This window comes from Seriola lalandi, unplaced genomic scaffold, assembly GCF_002814215.2.
Source record: "Seriola lalandi dorsalis isolate HSWRI2012SDOR001 ecotype SW California unplaced genomic scaffold, Sedor1 jcf7180002054748, whole genome shotgun sequence".
Taxonomy (NCBI): domain Eukaryota; kingdom Metazoa; phylum Chordata; class Actinopteri; order Carangiformes; family Carangidae; genus Seriola; species Seriola lalandi.
Genome location: NW_019525301.1, coordinates 3,509,089 through 3,518,539, shown reverse-complemented (window position 1 = coordinate 3,518,539; position 9,451 = coordinate 3,509,089).

The following is a 9,451-nucleotide window of genomic DNA, read 5'->3' as shown; positions in this document are numbered from 1 at the left end:
GGTTTTTTGTTGAAATGCCCATTGCTCTGTGAACAGTAGGCCTGAATAGCAGTGAACCATGTAGTTGGTTCATGGTCACAAGATGGCAGTAGAGTGAAGGTGTACAGCAAAAACATTGAGCCTTGAGTCACCATCTGCCTCCACAGCCTCGCAGCTAGTTTTCAGATTCTCTGGGAGTGTTGCTGCTCTGCTTTATAATGAACTATGTGACACACACCACAGCTGTGGCTTTGAAATTCAGCCAAATCCTAAGCATTTAGCAAATCATCAATGTAGCAAACACATTGAAGATTTGCTAAATTGCAGCAAATATGTGTATTGTGTAAGAAGACAGTGTTTTCAGCGTGTGAAAATGATGGATTTTGATTGAATAAATATATTTATATCTTAATCATTTATGGTTGATTTGCATTTTCTGTAGAGCCAATGTGCTTCAGTTTTTGTTTTTCTTGTCTCTGTGTACATTTTTTTTTTTTTAAAGGAGACATACCGTACATCCCTAGTCACAATCTGGGTCATAAACAAACACTGCGCTCTCACGAATGACAATAAACTGCAAATAGGTGTATTGCAGTGTATCTCATACTGAAATGCCACTGAGCATGAGAAGACATGAATAGCCTGAGGCAATGAAAGAAAGGGAGGGACACTCAACAGTCACATTGTAGGTATGTTTGTAGGTTGCTTGTGTGTGTGGAGGTGGAGGTGGTGCTAGTAGTTTTGGTTCGGTCTCAGACTTTGGTTGCGTGCCACCACTCTCAGACCTGGAACCAGCTCAGTGATGAATTCATGAGTCAAAGGATGGGAACCTGCTGAATGTCTCAAATACTAGATAATTATTCCAAACAAGACGTGCTACGGTGCTATGTTAAGAAGGTGACACACTCACACTCCTACATTTGTCCTCCCCCCTGGGAAACTATAAATCAGGAAATTATAAAATGATTGATTGCACAGTGATGTTCTTCGCCTCCACTTGACAACAAGAGTAAAAGAGTAACATTAATCACACCCAAGAGGAGTGAAGATAAATCCATGAACTATGTGTAGGTTCAGTGGGTTTGACAGCGTAGACTGGAGATGTATTTGTAATTGTGCCTTAAATACATTGACATATTCACACATAATCACAGTTTGAAGGTCAGATACCTGCATGTGTGCCAGGAAGCAGTCATATTGCTGCAACAGTTGGATTAACAAGATGTATTATTAACACATCCAACAGCTGTCACTTTTTGGGAGGGAGCTTTAATTTCTCTACTATTGATTACAAAATTCAAACTGTAAAAAATGACTCGCATGGAAAGGTTTCCAGTTTGCCTTGGCCTGTCAACTATGAGTGTTTGTGTGTGTGTGTGGCCATGGTTTCTTCCTGCTGCAATACTCAATTGTTTAATTGCTTTCTTGATTCATTTAGCTGTCATTCACATGTCATCCCAACCTCACAGAGATGAAGTAATGATTTACTGTAATTTATCGACTGTTTCTGAAACCTCAGAATATGTACTGTTGCAGAGCTGCAGGGGTAAATGTGAACTCAAACCATGAGGAAATAAGTAGAGTCGGATTTTGACAGACATGGCTGACAGCTGTGTCAGTTCACTTGAGTGGAGGAGACTTCAGTACACATTAGTTAGTAAAAGGGTGTAAAGTGAGATGTTTAGCTCCATATTATATCCTACAGAGTTACATTACTTGCTTTTCCCAGTAATGTCAGTCTAGTTCAGTAATGTCAGTACACCCAAATATACAAAAAGACACATTTACTCACGGAGTGGTAAGAACAGAATTTACGCACACTCAAGAGCTTCTTACGTACATTTGACTGCTGACATGATTGAGCAAAATAACTGGTTATTGCGTTTTCTTCTGTTCTACGGTTATATAATTATGTAATAATTATAAATAATATATTATTTAAATTACAATAATATTTTTGTCATTTTTAATATTTAAAAAAATAACTTGTTGTTTTACATAGCATTATGGTCCTTTAAAGTAAATGAGCACTACATTAACACTTACCCGCTTGTTTGCGGCTCACCTCCTGCAGCAGAACCTCCACTTCAGAACTACTAAAGTTCGTTTTGCGTTTTGATTCCGGCGCTCCGTCTTCGGATTTTCTCAACTTTCCCTTACGGTATCTCTTTGTGACTTCTGTCTGTGTCTGCACACGACCCTTCAGTCTCACGCCCTTCTGAGGGCATATTCAGGCGTTACCTACGCTAATTGGTGCCAACTGGTGCACACTTTCAGTTTACGAGGAGATTGGCATTCATCAATCTAAGAACACAGGTGCGCACAATTCTGTGGTTTAAGAACACGTTCATGAATCTGACTTAGAGTTTTCTTAAGGACTTTCTTAAGAACAACTTAAGAAAGAATTTAAGAAAATACTTAAGAAGATATTGGGGAATGAGGCCCATTGTCTCTAGATTTAAAGACTTGTTTTCAAACATACTGGGTATAAACCTGTATCAGGTCTGGACCATGTATGGATGCCCCTCTTGTTACAGGCAGTCTACCAAGCTGGTTTCCCAGCTGCCCAGGAACTGTAGGGAAGATGAGGAGTGCTTCCAATACACTGAGCCTCGCCTCCATTACAGCAAATGAACTACTTTCATTACATGTATCATTATTACTAAAGGAGGCAGAGGAATAACTAAACATAAGACACACTGAGCAGAGAGAGCAGGAGAGAGGGAGAGAGAGAGAGAAGTCATCGGTAACGAGGCTTCGTACTAACGACTATGACCAACTCTAAGTATCAAACAGAGGGAGTTAGACATAAAGACCTGCCTCTAATAAAACTCTGTGAAGTTCTGGAGTTGAAGTAAATAAAGAATAAACTATTGTGGATCCAGATGGAGGCTGTGCTCTGTGTGAGGGACTGAATAAGAAAGATCGTCAGTATCTTCTAACTTTCTCTCTGATCATGTTACAGTAAACACAGCTGAAATCACAGCTCAGTCTTTGTCTTTCATTTATGTGTTTATTTGTGATTTTGTCAGAAGATGTTGCAGTTACAAAACCAGGATTTGACCACAGGCGGTCCAGACAGATCCTAGGTTTAGACCCTAAATATTTATACATGAACAATGGGTCACTTATCTATGTGTAGTCTGTAATGTGTTGCGGTTTTCCTCAGTTTTTAGCTGCCTTCTGAATAAACAGATAAAGTGATTGGTTATGAGCTACTTTTCTTAGCACCAAACAGCAGACAGACAGAGTCAGAAACTAGCTGGTGCGCACTGTGGATTTTAACAGCTAAAAAGCTGTTAAAAAGTTGGATCAGATATTCTCTTATCTAGAGATAACAGGATAAAAAAATATTATGTTATGTCGAGATAACGGAATAATTATGTTATTATTTTCTCGAGATAATGGAATAATTGTCCTGTTATCTCAAGAAAACAAAGCTCCGTTATCTCGAGATAATGGGGTAAACTAAATATTTGTGAGTATGGCCTTTCTCACCTTCCGTAGAATATGGACTTACATATCTCAACTTCACATCAATGGTGCTCCATGTTTGCTGGAGGTCTAAACACGTCATTGTTTGCTAACATGTTAGCCATATTATCATCATAAAGTCAAAATACTTCAAATGTATCATTTTTAGCTTGTTGAGGAAAAAAACGATAAATACTGCAGTGTGGTTTGTTTTGTTGTTATCATACTAGAACACGTGGTAGCCTGGTATCATGGTATCATGGTATCACATTAGCGCTGGCATTGAAAAATTGCTTCTGCCAGTACATCAGTACGATAGTGCCTGTGGTTTTTACAGACATAAAAATGACCTTAGAAATCTACCGCGATGTCTCCTTCTGGGAACAGCGCCCTACTTACTTTCAATAATCAACAGATGTCACTTTCAATACATTTTCATTTAGAACCATTTCCTGCCCAAGAAAAACCTGTTTATTTCTCTTTAAGTATTTTCTTTACCGTTGTTGCCTTTGCCAGCAGTCTGTTTCTGACTAACCTTCTGACCCTTTCAGCAGTTTCCAACACATTTAGACAAACATGTCCCATGTGAAGCAATAATTGGATGATGAAAGCTGTGTAATACAACATTTCCTGGCCAGACAACAACCCAGGTTAGTTACACAGATGCTGATATGGGTACTGCCTGATGCTCGCTCTACAGAGCTGTCATTACTCAGTATGTTTCAACATGTAAACTCAATCCCTGCATGTCACATTCCTGGTGTACATGTACTGCATAGGGAATATAGGTTGTGCATAAGTGAGGTACAGATATATTTTCTGTGAATTCGTACATCAGTTGTCTTTATAGCCCTTTATTTGTCTCAGTTATGTACCACACATGTACCATACATCCTGATCCGTTTCCTCCAGTCATCCCTCACAAAGCGCACAGCATTATCTCATCATATATCATTTATTTTGTTCATCTCACACATACATTGATGTATGCGTGAGATGAACAACAAGCCTCACAGGGATCGTTTATTCATTTTATCTTATCTTGTAATAACACGTAACTATATGATCAAATGGAGTGTAACTGTGTACTGTTCCGCTCCCAGCTGAGTTCGGTATGAGGCTGCAGCTCTGTAGCTTTGCTGGAATGTCTGATGTCGGGGCAGTGAAAGCCCGCTGATGTCTGTCTGCACTATTCCTCCTGAGAGGCAGTGAGACAGGTTTTATGCTGAAAGAGACTCAACTAAAGTTGCCTTTCGCTGTTTTTCATTTCCTCTCTTTAGACATGGACCTTGAATTGTCCTATGAGACAAAGCCACATATGGAAACCATGAGGAGGAGCAGGCTGTGTGATTAATAGCCTAATAAGAAGAATAATATGTGGAGAGACGTTTTGCTGTTGAGTTGTTGTATTTTTGATGTATTTGTTATTTGTTTTATTGCAGCACAAAATTCCAATTACCTCCATTGTGCTGGGTTGGATATCATACAACATAAACACAAAAACTGAACTACACAAAAGTGTGATATGTGGACACACCTTTGTAATTAGTAGTGTAAGGGTTAGATGTTAATTCATTCTGTATATTTGAGTTAATTTACTAAAAATATACATAATAATATGCATGTTATACAGTTAATTATCTACACATTTATGTTTACAGGTAACTATTTACATAATTATGTTTACACAATCATTATTTAAATATTTGCAAGTTTAAATATTTACATGTGCATCTTTAAAAATAGTTATAATAACCTCTTGAATCCATCCTCTTAATTACCTCTGAGTCCCTTTAGCCTCTGATTGGTTAGTCTGGTGACATGTGACTTAGAGACAGGAAGTGTTGTTGTGAAGCATGTGGAGCAAGATAAAACTGCTGCTGTCCCCATCCAGCTATTTCTTTTATCAAGAGTGATCCAAACCACCACATATGGGACCTTCACGTTACAGTAGGTTCAGCTTCCACAGCTACACTCGCTGCTAACAGGGGTACACAGTCAGTCATGTAGCCATCCATGACGAACCATCTCACATCCCCTCAGATTTCTGTGGTGACTCCTGTATATAAAGCATCTAAAACTAGGCCCAGCTTGAGCAGCTACACTAGAATACAGCTTACACACTGGTGCATCAGAATTAACATAAAATATAGGAGTCACAGGGAATAAGTTTCTGAAATTCTGAAGTTTTATTTTTAATTCTTGAAGTACATTTGTACAGGACTTGTACTTGTAATGAAGTATGTTTACTTTGCAGTATTGGTACTTTACTTAAGTAAGTGATCTGAGTACTTCTAGAGGTATGTTTAGGGTTAGGGAACTAAAACACTTGATTAAGGTTAGGGAAATTTTGTGGTTGCAGTTCGTAAAAAAGCAAAAGTTAACTACAGGTCTTTGAAGGTATGAACTCAGGTCTCCTGCACTGAAATCAGATGTGTTACATGTGCTCAGTTACCACCCTCACACATGTAAAAATGATTGCACCACCACAGGACAAGGAGGTGTTTGTAACCAGGGAAACAAAATCAACACACAGGTTGTATTGATGCTGCCTGTACAGCTGTAGACATTGTTGTACAGCGTCCAGGATCTACACACGAGTCATGGATCTGAATGGAGAGTGACCTGATCAAGGAAGGATCATATTCCAGCTGGATGTCACCTGGTGAGGGACAGAGGAAATCTTCACACACCTGAACACACAGCTGGGACCACAGCTACAATACACCAGCTACAGCTACAACAGACTGCGGCTAATAGGCTGCCAGTTAGGTTCAGTTAGGTCGTCTATGACAGGTTAGTTTTAGTTTTATTTTGCCATTGAGAGAATTTAATGTAAATTTTAATTGTAAAATGAAATTCTCCCGGGTCGACACAAACCTGATCATACAGGGTGTGTTGGAGAATGCTCTACTTTTGTAAACTTCACTTAATCCATTATTCTTTCATTTGAATTTGTTCATTTCTCAGTGTTTTTTTTATTATTACTTAAGTATGTTGCACATGCGTTTTCAGTGGCACAGATGGTCTTTCATCAACCAATCGCTGTGGTTCCTGCAAGGACGCTCGTCCATGAAAATTGACGTCAGCCATAGCAACAGAGTTGCACTATTAGCTCAGGAGTTTTCACTTTTCCTGACTAAAAGTTGGTCTCAGCAGCTTTGTGAAGAGAACTTAGGACAAAACTTTTAGTCAGAAACTTTTAGTGCAATGTAGTAGTAAGAGTAGACTACTCTTAGTGGTTGGATAAAATACTTTGTGAATACGCGCCCTGATCTTTAAGACATTGGTTTCTAGTCCCAAGTGACATCACGTGAGTCAGGGTATTCACATACTTTTAAGACATACATCTGCACAGCTACAGTAGATACCAGTAGAGGTACAGTGGTAGGTTTAGTTTTTTGTGATTTGGTTTAATTTTAAACTTCAACCGCACAAAAAACATGTATGTTCAAACTCCTATGACCCTGCTCGGCACCACTGCATGGCCAAATCCCCAGTCGGGGTCAGCAGTTCTCCAAGCCTTGCTTTCCCTTCCTGAATTCTCAGACAGTTTGCCAGACCTTCCTCGAGGTCAACCGAAAGTCCTGCTCCATAACATCCCAAACTCCTCTCACACTCAAGTTTTTGGTAACACGACTGCCGCAGCCACAGCTTTTGGCCAGCTGCTTCAGGACAGCTCTGGGCCAACCAAGCCTAAAACGCATCCCTCCTCAGCCTTCATACGTAAACACACGATCACGGCAACGATTCACACGCTACGTGGAATCACATGCTATACAAACTCTGTTACACATACGCACACACAACTGAAAATCAACCGTGCACGGACAAATCTCTACAAAGCTGTCAAATCCAGTTCCGGCTGCAGTGGTTTGGCTCGTGCTCACATCAAAGCTGTTTAGAAACTGGCTTTTCAAACCAGATATTAGACAAGTAGTTGTCTGTAGTTCTCTGTAGGTGTGTCAGTTGATGTTGTGATGAAATAGACTACCTACAATATCAAGACAAGGTGACGTGGTGACAAGTCATTTTGCTCATACTGTCAAAACGCCAGAGGAATAAAGCTATTAAACTGGAGACTGATTCTTCCAGTCAGGTTGGAAAGAGAAGCCAGCCCTCGCGCTGCTGCTCACCTCCGGCCTTCATCACTAGACATGGTGTGACATCTGCAACATTTTCCAATGGTTTACAGTGTCCTCATGCTCCTCCCTGAGATATACTGTTCCCTATTTTATAGATGAGGCAGTCTGCATTTTGTAAATGTTTCTCTGACACATTCCTGATTTAGGAACAACAGGCTAATCTAGAATTAAATCCTGTATAGCATAGCATAATTACAGTGGTGTGTCTCATATCAATAGAAAGGTCATGAAGTCAACATTTCACATTAAAAGTAATTATGCTACGCTGGATACCAACATACCATCTTATCATGTTGTGACAACATTCCTTCTTTTACTGATGAAAGGTTGAACAAGTTTGTACACCAGTATTAAAAAACTGCAGATATTTGTGAAGATTTTTGCTCTGAATATAGTGTAGTCACTTACTTGATTAGCTGGTTAAGGAAAGGACAATCAGGTGAGGAGACCAGCTGTCTGCACAGTGGCAGCACACACCTTTCTGCTCTGCTGTTCTTTCATGGTTGGGGTTTTTTTGAGAGCTCTGTGAGATATTCATTGACTTTGTTCTTGTGTGTATTTTGTTTGCGGTCAGTCTAGTTTTTTTATAGTTTAAAATTAAGTGGTGATTTATATAAGAAGATTGTGGGGCTAATTGAGTGTATGTACAGACGAGGGTTGTGTGTGTGTGTGTGTGTGTGTGTGTGTGTGTGTGTGTGTATGTTTGAGGGGGGGTAACTTTTTTTTTTTACACACCCTTGATCAAATAAGAAGTGAAGGAAGGGCTGGGAGCTCAGGCTGCTAACCTTTATCTCAGTAGTTTCGCTGATAACTCATGATCCAGATGTTCACCGGGATAATTTGGCAGCCAAATTATCTGCAGAGGTGTCTTTCTGTCCATAACAAACAGACCAGGGAATTAAAACCTGTAGACACACCAAAACAAGCAGCGATTCAAAGACAAGGTTAGGTTGACACAGGACAGGACGTCTCCAGCAGCTGGGAGCTGAGCTGTCTAACATTTCCTCAGCTTGTTTCTCTGATAACTTCAGATCCAGACGTCCGACGACTAAAATCCTTCATCTGGTTCAAATATAGAGCTGAAAACCACCAAGGTGTAAAAAGTGTATGTGGCTTAAAACTAGATAAAAGTCAATGTTGAGATTCTGTCAGACAAACACACTGACACATGATCAAAGAGGATATGATGTCACTGACAGGAGACCAATGACACGGAGCGTTACCATGACTAAAATCACAGATTTCTCTGGTTTGAGAATTGATGGAAACATTTGGGAAAATGTAAGAACACAACTCAACAACATGTAGAACACAGGTCTAGGTGTTTTAGACATTTTAATGTGGAAAAGTCACAGATTATAACTTTAATGTACTTTCTTAAACATTTTCTTTTCCACACTCATGATGAATGATGCTTTGTTTCAACAGTATGTGGGATGTTTGTCCTGACGTTTACCTCAATATGTTAAGATAACGTTTGAAATTCCACACATTAAACGCCTCCATGGGAGGTTGAATTTCCCGATTACATGCATACTATGCATTGACTTTAGTGTGCTGACCTATTGCTTACCCTCCCTTGTGGAAAAACACTCTGCAGCAGTGAAAACTCATAGGAAACACCCCTGCTGGGAGGCTGTGGGCTCTCTGACAGAAGAATGAATTTCTTCAGACATCCAGAGCAGGACGCAGAGTCAGTTGTCTGGGCTGGTCTCAATGCATTCGTGTAACTTCAAACATAACTTTAAAAGTAAACATCTTTTCATTACTCAGAAACAGTAGGTCACAGAAAAACTGCCTCTGGGACCACAGGTTAATACACTAAGATCCCTGTGAGCGTAGCATGTGAAAGT